This window comes from Musa acuminata, chromosome BXJ2-4, assembly GCF_036884655.1.
Source record: "Musa acuminata AAA Group cultivar baxijiao chromosome BXJ2-4, Cavendish_Baxijiao_AAA, whole genome shotgun sequence".
NCBI lineage: Eukaryota > Viridiplantae > Streptophyta > Magnoliopsida > Zingiberales > Musaceae > Musa > Musa acuminata.
The window spans coordinates 40,341,271-40,355,224 of record NC_088341.1 but is presented as its reverse complement, the minus strand read 5'-3'; the positions used below and the strand labels follow the sequence as shown (position 1 = coordinate 40,355,224).

General features: G+C 39.4%; 1 pseudogene; it reads left to right on the top strand.

The window, feature by feature from the left end:
- Nucleotides 1-421: 421 nt before the first annotated feature.
- LOC135610872 (putative vesicle-associated membrane protein 726) lies at nucleotides 422-12,791 on the top strand (annotated as a pseudogene).
- Nucleotides 12,792-13,954: the final 1,163 nt, after the last annotated feature.

Sequence of the window (13,954 nt, the reverse complement as noted above, 5' to 3'; positions counted from 1 at the left end):
GCATCAAGTGGGTCCCATTAAAATAAGTACATTTCTATTTCTATTTTAGTTTCTTACGAAAAATTGAAGCAATCTTAGACACAAAACCCGTGCTATGTAACATTTGGTCAACGCTCCTCGAGCTGTATCTTTGTTCCTTCTCGAAGAAGAAGGCACCAAAAAATCAAACGGCGATGATGTTTTCTAAAGCAGCTTCGAGGAATTGGCCGACGACATTGACAGAGAAGCCGCGACCATTATAAAAAATTACAATCTTACGCCCCGCCATCTCCGGTCGTGCAAAGGTGAGATGGCATTTACGAAAATATCGACAAAGATAGTGGTCACAAAGATAACAGACGTGGGCGATGGAAGCTCCGGACTTACGACGCGGCAAGACTCTCCAAAAGTCTTTAAATTAGCGTTTTGAACGGTAAATAGTATTTCTGGTCGAAAGAAATAAAGAGGGAAGAAGAACCCTTGTCCCGTCTCCCTTCTTCCAATCGCAGAGATCGCTACCGCGGGGCGGCGATCGATCGATCGATCGATTGATCGAGGGCTAGGATCGGGGAGATCGGGTATGGGGCAGCAGTCGTTGATCTACAGCTTCGTCGCCCGGGGCACGGTGATCCTGGCGGAGTACACGGAGTTCCAAGGCAACTTCACCGGCATAGCCGCTCAGTGCCTCCAGAAGCTCCCTTCCAGTAACAACCGGTTCACCTACAACGGCGACGGCCACACTTTCAATTACCTCGTCGAGGATGGATACAGTGAGCCTCTCTAGCTCGCTCGCTTCTTGCTTCCGTCTCGGTATTGGTTCGATATGATTTGGTTTTTTGATGTGGTCCTGTCGAAGTCGGCCTTTCTGGTCGATCTGATAAGGGAATAGGCCTTTGTTTATTGGTTAGTTTTGGGTGTACCGTGGGATTTATCTGGAGTGAAATTGTTTGTAGTTGTGGTCATTCGATATGGTACGATCGATCAACGCAATTCGTGAAGGTCAAGATAATTACGAGTGCTATAGATCCCTTAAGATATTTACCTTTCTCTTGTTCTTAACGTATCGGCCATTTATTTGGTTGGAAGGCGAGTTGATCAGTTGAAGCAATCAGTTGTCGCTTTCTATTTGATTTTGATGGGGTAGAGCTAGTACAGAGAGATTTCATGGCAATTAGAGTATTACTGAAAAGAAAAATTGTTAAAATTTACATTTCTAATTTGTTTCTAGTATTGCAGCTCATTTTCATTTACAACTTTCTTTGCGAATTACTCTTGCTTTAATTTTTGTCTTACTACGTGCCGGTACTAACACCGAGTTTCTATGATATTAATGTTCAATATGTTGTCTCAAGATTCAAGAACTTAAATTGTTAGTGGTCAACACGTTGACATTTTTTACTGTTTTATATTGTCACAGCTGGTGTATATTTTTATTTTCTATTTCACTACTTGTCAAAGTGTCCTTTTACTCTTAATGGGAGATGCAGTTGCTTCCTTTGCTAGAAAATAAGTACGTAAGGTAGTTTGGAACTTTGTTTGACATTTGATCTTAAAGCACCTATTGGTTTCTGATTAAATACTTTGGTCCTTGTTATTTATGATGTATATATGCCACAAGGTTTACTGGTTATATGTATATATATACATATATACATATACATATGTATGTATATATATATATATATACATATATACATATATATATATATATGTATATGCATATATACATATATATATATGTATATGCATATATACATATATATATATATATATATATATACATGCATATATACATATATATATATATATATACATGCATATATATATATATATTTATGTGTATATATATATATGTATATATGTATATATATGCATATATATTGTTGATCAAATTAAATTAATTTTTTCTTTGCTTGATGCTTAGTATAGGATGCTTAAAAAAAATATGATCTACATTTGTCTGTTTATTCCCACAAAGGAGATTGTTGATTTGGGCCATTGATATCAAGATGATAGAATTGGAAACTCAATTCTCCTTGAAGATTGTAGCTCAAACTCTTTATATAGTTCATATATTTGTATATCATTATATATAAATTGCGTGTTGCGATGGATTAGTTCTTTAATAGGTTAGATCATGTCTGATTCGTATCTGATGCAACAACTATTCCGACCATCATCAATTAATCTTTAGGACAAGAAATTGAACCATATCCAGTTTTGTGCAGCTCAGCCTAACTTGAATGTGACTGTCCATCAATGGACAGAAACAGAAAACATCATTTGTTAGTAGTTTCACTATAGCAGATCAGATGCTTATGGAGTCTGTAGAGTCAATTGAGATGGTAGTATTTGGTTCATCTAATCTTAATTTGAACTGTTACCTTTTATAAAAATAAGAATATAACATCTCCAATACTTTCTTGCCCCAAACTTGCAGTATATCCAACATTTTTTGTCAAAATACGAAGATAGCAGTAAAAATGTGACCAAGCAATGTAAAAGATAATGATTCATAATTTCTATAAAGCCTCTTGGATGTAATCAATTCTGTTGCCTGCCATTCATCTGTTGCAGATATATACAAAGAATTCATTTCACTTGTACTGTATGCCTTAAACTTAGACACCCTCGTGTTGTCTTGGGGCTTAGGCAGGTTTATTTTGTTAGGATCGAGAGCACTAAGAGGGGGGGGTGAATTAGTGCAGCGGAAATCTTACAGCGATTAAAAACCAAAAGCTGCGTTCGTTCAATAAAAACTATTATGATGCAAAAGCTAATTCTCAGTTTGTATCTAAGTGCAGTTTGCGTCTAAGCGCAGATTGCGTCTAAGCGCAGTTTGCGTCTAAACACAGTTTGCGTCTAAGCGCAGTTTGCGTCTAAGCGCAGTTTGCGTCTAAACACAGTTTGCGTCTAAGCGCAGTTTTGCGTCTAAGCGCAATTTACGTCTAAACTCAGATTTACGTCTAAACGCAGTTTTACGTCTAAACGCAGATTTACGTCTAAACGCAGTTTTACGTCTAAACGCAGATTTACGTCTAAACTCAGATTTACGTCTAAACTCAGATTTACGTCTAAACGCAGTTTTACGTCTAAACGCAGATTTACGTCTAAACGCAGTTTTACGTCTAAACGCAGATTTACGTCTAAACGCAGATTTACGTCTAAACGCAGTTTTACGTCTAGACGCAGATTTACGTCTAAACTTTGAAACTCGTTTGTATACTCGCAGAAGGCAGTATGCAATTGAAATCAAGACGTGAACGTGAACTGAGATCTGATGATTGTGAGAGGAAAGCCGATTTACGTCTAAATGTTGAAACTCGTTCGTAAAATTGTAGAGGACAGTTTGCAGTTATCAATAGAATCAAAATGTAAGTGTAAACTGCAAAGAAACTTGTTCGTAAAAGCACAGAAGACAGTTCTGCAGAATCAAACGTAAACGTAAACTGTAAAGCACGAAAAACTCGAATTTACGTCTGAATGCAGATTCGGAAGAACAGCACTTAGAACTTGTTCGTGAAAGCGCAGAGAGCAGTAGTAATGAAGGAGGTTTGCAGTAATGATAACGTGCTCAAAAATAAACGCAAACCAGAGATTTAGAGTGGTTCGGTCAGTCTTGACCTACTCCACTTTTGGCTTCCTCCACCGACGAGGTCACCGACGTCAACTAGGGGCCTTCCTTCAATAGGCGAAGGCCAAACTGCCCTTTTACAGTTTCTCTCCTTTTGACAGGCTCAGGAGACAACCTTTACAGACCTTTCTCTCCTCACTTTACAACTGAAAACTTGAAGAACAGAAGGAGGAGACTTAAAGGCTTTACAACACTTTTGAGCTCTTAGAATCACAGAAAAGATCAAGATTTCGGTGTAGGTCTGTATCTTTTCAGTGCTGAATGGGTGGGGTATTTATAGGCCCCAACCCAATTCAAATTTCGAGCTCAAAACGATCAAATCCCGGAATTCCGGGATCAGGCGGTTGCACCTCTTGACTGGAGAGGTTGCACCGCCTGGCAGAGCTCGAAGACCGAGCTCAGGCGGTGCCACCTCTCTGTCAGGGAGGTTGCACCGCCCAGTCTAGCTCGAAGACTGAGCTCAGGCGGTGCCACCTCTCTGTCAGGGAGGTTGCACCGCCCAGTCTAGCTCGAAGACTGAGCTCAGGCGGTGCCACCTCCCGGCTGGGGAGGTTGCACCGCCCAGTCTCGCTGGAAAGCCTAGCCCAGGCGGTGCCACCTCCTGGCCTAGGCGGTTGCACCTCCTGGTGCAATCAGGGTCCGAATGGTTCATTCCATTCGGCCCAATTTCAGTCTTTCAGGGGCCCAATTGCCCCAAGATTAAGCCAATGGGATCACCTCCCATTTTCCAACTTAATCAACGTGCTAACTACGATTAAATCTAAGACAACTTCTGCAGCTTTGCTTCGGTGCGTCAATCGCTCCTTCCGGCGAGTTTCCGGCGAACTTCCGTCGATCATCCGATGAACCCTCGGTGATGCTCCTGCGGACTTCCGGCAAACTCCTGGACTTTGCGAAGATCCACTTGGCAAGTTCCGACGAGCTTCGCTTGGCAAGCTTCTAGACTTTTCGGATCTGTTCTCGCAGAACCTCCGACGACCGTCCGAACTTCCGTCGAACTCTCGAACTCCCAACGTGATCATGAACTTGACTCCGGCGCAACTCCTGCTGCTTGTCTATCTTTCATCGTAGTTAATCCTGCACACTTAAAGCAAAACTTCGATCGAGACAATTAATCCTAAGCAATTAACCAAGTTGTCCGGCATGTCATTGGTCCCTCGACGCTTCGTCCGATTCTTCGGCGCATCGTCCTTTCCTGCAGCCTATTGCCCAATCGGCCTGTTGACTCCGCAACTCCGATATCCTTGGCACAATACCCGCTCTTCTTGGCCCGATGCCCGAGTCCACGGCCCGAAGCCTTCTGTCGATACGTCGACCGATCCACCGGCTCGACGTCCAATCTTCTGACATGTTCCTCCGGCACAACATTATTTTCCTGCTTTAATTGTCTCATCTTGATCGAGGCATCCTGCGTCACTCAAAACGCAGATTAAATCATAAACATATATCAAGTAGTTTCATCATCAAAATACGAGATTCAACAATCTCCCCCTTTTTGATGATGACAACCACTTGATGACGGAGTTAAACTTAACTCCCGGAGTTTAAACAAACTCCCCCTATCAATATGCCATATTGATAGAACCTTGAATTCAAACTGAATTCAAGTCATTGCAATATTCATTATGAATACTTGCAACACGTCAACATGAACATATGCATAAACTTATGCATCACATGTCATGTCATCAACATACTTTCATCAACATACTTCTCCCCCTTTGTCATCAACAAAAAGGAGAAGTATCACAATCAAGTGTTTGTGATATTGGTTCAACTCATTGCATGAAAAACATAATATCAAGTTTTATCATCATGCAGTTTTGAAGCCAAAAAATTTAGCAAATGTTACATCATGCTTAGAACATTCAAGCTATCAAGTTTTAGATATGCAAGTTTTACAGCATACAAGATAGCACTTTTATAACATGCAAGCTAGCAATGTTGCAACATTTTAGAACTTGCAAGCTAGCAATTTAGAGATGTTCAAGAAGGCAACTCTTGCTTCTTGAAATATGCAAGTTGCAAGCTAGCAAATTTTTACGATATGCAAGTTTTGCTTCTTGAGATAGGCAAGATAGCACTTTTGCAATTTTTGTTTGGCAAGCTTGTGATGTTCAAGATAACAAGCTCTTTCTTCTCTTTTGAGAAGTGTCATTTTTGCTTTTGAATTGTGCTAGCAATCTATCTCCCCCTTTGTCATTGTCAAAAAGAAGGGAAAAACTCTTTACATCAATTTCTAAATCATGACAAAGGTAAGTAATCATTGTTATTTGTGCATCATTATAGTTTCAATGCACAAATTCATTAACATTACATTTTTTTTTTTTTTTTTTTGCACGATACCGAAAAATCAATCATCATCATGAGCATATCAAACATGATATTCAAGCATTCATGATATATCGTTTTGGCAACATGATCATAGATATTCAAATGATGGTATCTAAATGTCAGAATTCATTACATCCTATTATGCATGATCATTGACTCCTCATTTGTATTTCATGCATTATTTCATTTCATCTCATAAGGAATATCAAGAAGAGTTATCGGATGATGAGATAAATATTTTATGAATACACGGAATATCATAAGTGTTTCATGTATTCATATTATCACATGAAGCATATTATCATTTTTAAGATTCATAACATGAATAACGTTATTACTATTTCATCAAAATCAATTTCGAGATTCACACAATATCATTAATCTCGATAAGATGGGAAAAGCATTTTCTTTTTAAGTGATTCTTTTAACACATCATAAAAAACTCATTCATAATTCAAGTGATTTACAAGATATCATAAATGAATTTATCACTTGTATTTCATCAAAATCGAGAACTCTAGAGATAGAAAATGATTGAAGCATTTAACATGATTGAAGCATGATTCATATTTAAAGTGTATCTTATGTCGTAAATACGAATCAAGCATTTGTCAAATCTGAAATCATCCTCAAAATTACATTCAATGAATTCATGTATGACAAGCATAGATTTATTGAAAAATCAATAAGATAGAGGATTACATTTCAAGTGTTCATCAATTGTAGCATTTCATCATATGGTAAGATATCAATGCGTAAAATTGTGAAGCAAGATTTTGTTTGATATCTTGATACAGGGCATGATGTACACATTTCGAATATTTTAGCAAGTATAGCATTGCATCACATGGTAAGATATGAACTCGTATGATGCAAATTTTTGTTTGATATCTTGGTACAGGGCATATAGCAATTATAGCAATCATATATTTCTTGGTGATGCAAGTATAGCCTTATCATAGCATCAGTGATAGCAACCATATCATCGTTAGTAAACATTTTTAGCATCAACCATATCAACATTAGTGATAGTAAACATATCAATTCATATATTTCTCCCCCTTTTTTTTTAAGTGTTTCATCTTAAGTGATCGATTTCATGTTAGCATGCCTTTTCATTTATGTCAAATGAAAACATGCATCAACGTTTAGGATCATAAAACCATCAATCACAAAAATCATCATGTATAACTTTAAAATCTCATGCATAAAATCGTCAAATCATAGTATCAAAACTTTAATATTTTCATTGCAACATTAAGCAAGGTTTCATTGAACATCATTTTGAATGATTCTTATAAATGCCTAAAACTTCTTTAGTTTTAATTTATATGATTGACTTTATAATAGCATGCTCAAATCTTTATTCTTATGTCAAAATCATATATCATATTTAACAAACAAAGACAATGAAAAATATCAAGCCTTCCAGACAAAAGCCATGTATCGTCACTGAAAAGCAATATGAAAATCATCAAAATATACATTCTTGCTTCTCAAGCACATAAATAAGATTTAATCTCACTAGGTGTACAATCATTAGATTTCTATCTTGCATTAACATAAGACATGCAATTTTCATTTTCATTTTCAAAATTACAAGCATAATCATTTTTTTTTTAACATGTAATTTTTAAGAAAATTAATTCTAAACTAATACATCATGAAAGCATCAAGTAATTTCAAAATAAATTAGGGGGATTTCGATTACCTCATCATTGTAGGCTGTTAAGGCGTAGTTTGCCGCCTTGCTTTTGTTGACTTTTTCTTCTTCGGAGGAGCTCGATTCATCCCAATTTTTGTTCTTCTTCTTACGTTTAAAGCAAGTAGTTCGATTCTTTTTGCTTTTTAATTTTCGTTTCATTTGTAGTTTAAGTTCACCATCACTTGAGCTTATGCTCGAGTGGTCTTCAAATGTTCTATGTCCCAAATCCTTCCTGTTCTTTGGAAGGTTGTTTTGTTCATCATTGTCCTCATCACTTGAGTCATCGCTCAAGTGGCATTCATTTGTCCAGAGTTCCAAATCCTTCCTATTCTTTGGAAGGTGATTGTGTTCAACATGTTCATCATGTGCATTGTGCACCATTTCATATGTCATCAATGAACCAATTAGTTCTTCAAGTGGTAAGTTGTTTAGGTTTTTAGCTTCTTGAATAGCAGTTACTTTTGAATCCCAAGTTTTAGAAAGTGAGCGCAAAACTTTGTTAACGAGTTCAAAATCCGAAAAGCTTTTACCAAGTGATTTTAAACCATTGACGACATCCGTAAAACGGGTGTACATGTCAACAACGGTTTCGCTTGGTTTCATATGAAAAAGCTCGAAATCATGCAGTAAAATATTAACTTTCGAGTCTTTGACTCTACTAGTTCCCTCGTGCGTGATTTCAAGAGCGCGCCAAATATCGAAAGCCGTTTCACACAAAGAAACCCGATTGAACTCATTTTTGTCCAAAGCACAAAATAAGGCATTCATAGCCTTTGCGTTTAAAGAAAAATACTTCTTCTCTAAATCCGACCATTCGTTCATCGGTTTAGAGGGAAGTTGAAAACCGTTTTCAACGATATTCCATAAATCCAGATTTAGAGAAATCAAGAAAACTCTCATTCGAGTTTTCCAATAAGTGTAGTCCAATCCGTTAAAGAACGGTGGACGAAAGATCGAAAAGCCCTCTTGAAGAGCCATTTCTCTCGGGTGTAAATCCGAAATGAGAAATACCCCGCTCTGATACCAATTGTTAGGATCGAGAGCACTAAGAGGGGGGGGTGAATTAGTGCAGCGGAAATCTTACAGCGATTAAAAACCAAAAGCTGCGTTCGTTCAATAAAAACTATTATGATGCAAAAGCTAATTCTCAGTTTGTATCTAAGTGCAGTTTGCGTCTAAGCGCAGATTGCGTCTAAGCGCAGTTTGCGTCTAAACACAGTTTGCGTCTAAGCGTAGTTTGCGTCTAAACACAGTTTGCGTCTAAGCGCAGTTTACGTCTAAACTCAGATTTACGTCTAAACGCAGTTTTACGTCTAAACGCAGATTTACGTCTAAACGCAGTTTTACGTCTAAACGCAGATTTACGTCTAAACTCAGATTTACGTCTAAACGCAGTTTTACGTCTAAACGCAGATTTACGTCTAAACGCAGTTTTACGTCTAAACGCAGATTTACGTCTAAATGCAGATTTACGTCTAAACGCAGTTTTACGTCTAGACGCAGATTTACGTCTAAACTTTGAAACTCGTTTGTATACTCGCAGAAGGCAGTATGCAGTTGAAATCAAGACGTGAACGTGAACTGAGATCTGATGATTGTGAGAGGAAAGCCGATTTACGTCTAAATGTTGAAACTCGTTCGTAAAATTGTAGAGGACAGTTTGCAGTTATCAATAGAATCAAAATGTAAGTGTAAACTGCAAAGAAACTTGTTCGTAAAAGCACAGAAGACAGTTCTGCAGAATCAAACGTAAACGTAAACTGTAAAGCACGAAAAACTCGAATTTACGTCTGAATGCAGATTCGGAAGAACAGCACTTAGAACTTGTTCGTGAAAGCGCAGAGAGCAGTAGTAATGAAGGAGGTTTGCAGTAATGATAACGTGCTCAAAAATAAACGCAAACCAGAGATTTAGAGTGGTTCGGTCAGTCTTGACCTACTCCACTTTTGGCTTCCTCCACCGACGAGGTCACCGACGTCAACTAGGGGCCTTCCTTCAATAGGCGAAGGCCAAACTGCCCTTTTACAGTTTCTCTCCTTTTGACAGGCTCAGGAGACAACCTTTATAGACCTTTCTCTCCTCACTTTACAACTGAAAACTTGAAGAACAGAAGGAGGAGACTTAAAGGCTTTACAACACTTTTGAGCTCTTAGAATCACAGAAAAGATCAAGATTTCGGTGTAGGTCTGTATCTTTTCAGTGCTGAATGGGTGGGGTATTTATAGGCCCCAACCCAATTCAAATTTCGAGCTCAAAACGATCAAATCCCGGAATTCCGGGATCAGGCGGTTGCACCTCTTGACTGGAGAGGTTGCACCGCCTGGCAGAGCTCGAAGACCGAGCTCAGGCGGTGCCACCTCTCTGTCAGGGAGGTTGCACCGCCCAGTCTAGCTCGAAGACTGAGCTCAGGCGGTGCCACCTCTCTGTCAGGGAGGTTGCACCGCCCAGTCTAGCTCGAAGACTGAGCTCAGGCGGTGCCACCTCCCGGCTGGGGAGGTTGCACCGCCCAGTCTCGCTGGAAAGCCTAGCCCAGGCGGTGCCACCTCCTGGCCTAGGCGGTTGCACCTCCTGGTGCAATCAGGGTCCGAATGGTTCATTCCATTCGGCCCAATTTCAGTCTTTTAGGGGCCCAATTGCCCCAAGATTAAGCCAATGGGATCACCTCCCATTTTCCAACTTAATCAACGTGCTAACTACGATTAAATCTAAGACAACTTCTGCAGCTTTGCTTCGGTGCGTCAATCGCTCCTTCCGGCGAGTTTCCGGCGAACTTCCGTCGATCATCCGATGAACCCTCGGTGATGCTCCTGCGGACTTCCGGCAAATCCTGGACTTTGCGAAGATCCACTTGGCAAGTTCCGACGAGCTTCGCTTGGCAAGCTTCTAGACTTCTCGGATCTGTTCTCGCAGAACCTCCGACGACCGTCCGAACTTCCGTCGAACTCTCGAACTCCCAACGTGATCATGAACTTGACTCCGGCGCAACTCCTGCTGCTTGTCTATCTTTCATCGTAGTTAATCCTGCACACTTAAAGCAAAACTTCGATCGAGACAATTAATCCTAAGCAATTAACCAAGTTGTCCGGCATGTCATTGGTCCCTCGACGCTTCGTCCGATTCTTCGGCGCATCGTCCTTTCCTGCAGCCTATTGCCCAATCGGCCTGTTGACTCCGCAACTCCGATATCCTTGGCACAATACCCGCTCTTCTTGGCCCGATGCCCGAGTCCACGGCCCGAAGCCTTCTGTCGATACGTCGACCGATCCACCGGCCCGACGTCCAATCTTCTGACATATTCCTCCGGCACAACATGATTTTCCTGCTTTAATTGTCTCATCTTGATCGAGGCATCCTGCGTCACTCAAAACGCAGATTAAATCATAAACATATATCAAGTAGTTTCATCATCAAAATACGAGATTCAACATATTTGACCATAGATCAGCCTTTCCAACCATCAAAAGTCTCTAATAGGGGCGAATAAAATTTGATTTAGCCTTGTGTAGCATGTTGCGGCTGTACAATGTGTTGGATAAGCAGATTGATCCAACTTGATATGCACCTAAAGGGGTCTAGTCTAACTTGATATGAGCCTGATCCAGCTTGGAATATTGAAACCTTCATAAGAGGAGGATTCCTTTATAAATTCGAAAATTAAAAGAGGTCCAGTCTGCTTTGCAAGGTGATGGGTAGCTAAGTTCTAGTTGGAACAGAATTAGAAGAATCTCTGTTCTGGAGTCTCCTTGTTGGGTTAGGAAAGGCGAGGGTTGACTAAGACTCTCTACTTGATCCTGGTATTAATACACATATATTTTATGTTTTTCATTATATCTGAGTATATTTTTGTCACTATTTTTTATTGATGTTATAGGGATTTATAAGAGTTCTGTTATGGGTTTCAATTGATGTCCTAAGTCTCGACATATGGTCATAGGATCCATGACAGTAGGGTTATATTGAATGTCCGAGAACTTTTTAGTCTCATTCTAATGTGCTGAAGTAAGCCATGAATGTTGCAGCATACTGTGTTGTTGCTGTCGAGTCTGTTGGCAGGCAAATTCCCATTGCCTTCCTAGATAGGATCAAGGAGGATTTTAACAAAAGATACGGAGGAGGTAAAGCTGCAACAGCCAGGGCCAACAGCCTCAACCGAGAGTTTGGGTATTTCTATTTTTCAGGACTATTAAAATTTTAAGAATAATTTTACAATTGCTTCTGCAAAATTACTCAGTAACCAAGGTTTTTGCTGAAAGTCAAGGTCTAAGCTTAAGGAGCACATGCAATACTGTGTGGACCACCCTGAGGAGATAAGCAAGCTGGCCAAGGTGAAAGCTCAGGTTTCAGAAGTCAAAGGGGTTATGATGGAAAACATCGAGAAGGTTCTCTTTTTTACTCTTTTATCGAGATATTATTTTCTTATTATTCCATGCTGGCTGGTGCCTATACAGTTGGAGGTAATAATTAAACTTGTTGCTTTAGGTTCTTGAACGTGGGGAGAAAATCGAGCTGCTTGTTGACAAAACAGAAAACCTTCGTTCTCAGGTAGGAAAACTCATCCCTAGGTCTCTTTCGGTACTTGGTGCATCGATATTGTCCGATAGAATTGGCATCTGTTCATGCACTGGAGTATTTCTATTTGTGCATGGTCTCAATTTGGCATGCTAACATGCTAGAATCATAGTTGTAAGTAGTTTCTAATGGTTCGGGCTTCAGGCACAAGATTTCAGGCAGCAAGGGACAAAGATGAGGAGGAAGATGTGGATGCAGAATATGAAGATAAAGCTGATTGTCTTGGGCATTATCATTGCACTGATCCTCATCATAATCTTGTCCATTTGCCATGGCTTCAAATGCTGATATAAACTGTCATACTTCCACTATTATCGCCCCTTCTAAGTGCTTTTCAGTTTAGAAATTTCATTTACTTCTTACATAAACAGATCGTTTGTTTACGATTTTGTGGGTTAGCCGTCTCCCATACGAAAAAAGTACTACTGTTCTATAATCTTGTCCATCTGATGAATGGATTGATGCCTTATGTTTGATATATGCATGTATGGCCTGAACGTAATTCTAAAGTAGCTTTGTTGTCCTTTATCATTAGGTCATGAATGCAATTCAAAAATGTCTTTGGGTTTCCATTTTGTATTTTACTGAGCATCATTTAGTTGTGTTTCTCTATAAGTGGCTCGAGCAGTATATAAATCTTCCTTCTTTAACTGGTTTGCATTGAGGTCTACAATTAACAACTTGGAAATCTTTAAAAATTTTGACATTTAATTTAATCTCACATCAGAAGTGGAAGGATGAATGCAATCATATATGTATGACGATTCAATGGATCTACTAATATTATTTTGTTTTGGTTCATATGATGTCCTTGTTTGAATACACAGATTCTTGCTCTTTTGTGTTTTTATTTTTATTTTTATTTCATACAGTTAGGATATGTATAGAGAGTCCTACACCTAATCTAATCAATTCTCAAGAAAAGCCTTGATTGTGGCTTGGACTGTCAAGTCTGGTTATGGGGAAAGCAGCATGCAGCATGCAGCATATGTCAAGTCTAAACAATCTGTCTGGGTTGCAGAGAGTCTGTACACAGAACCACTCATCTTGTGGTAATGCAGATCCTTAACTTGGAACTGCCAGAACCTAATGCATCCATATCATGTTTTCTGGTCACATTTGGATGGTAGCTTCCAGGATTTAGTTCACTTGGTTACTGCAGCTAGAACATTTTTATTCCTTGTCAGGAAATGTTGCTGCATCAAGGACACATTGTGTTTTGTCATCTGATACACCATCCTCAACTAGTTGTCTCTTTGTTAGCCAACTTGTCTCTGCAAGGTGAACAGGAAGGAAGGACAGCTTGGGTTCTGTCATCTCACAGGCCATCCTTAAACTAATTGTCTCTCTGTCAGATCACTTCCAATTTTACAAGGTAGACTCTACAGTTGATACAGATCTTACCCAACAAAGAAATGTTCTTGGTACTTGTGAATACAGGAGTAAACCGTGTCCAAGTTTGGAGCCAACACAATGTTTCTGATGGATAGGATGAACTGTGGAAGATTTCACTCTCTTCCATGCATGTCATGCACATGATCAGTTCACCAAATCACTTGATCTTGCATTTAGATTGAGGCCTCTTCTCACACCAACAAATCAATGGATAACTTGGTGCAAGGAGGAGAGAGAGAGAAAGCAACTTTTGACAATGTGATAACCTGAAAAAGAGCCCTTAGAATATAGCACAAAGTAATCAGACAAGGAGAAGTAGACTTTGGTGAGGAATGCCT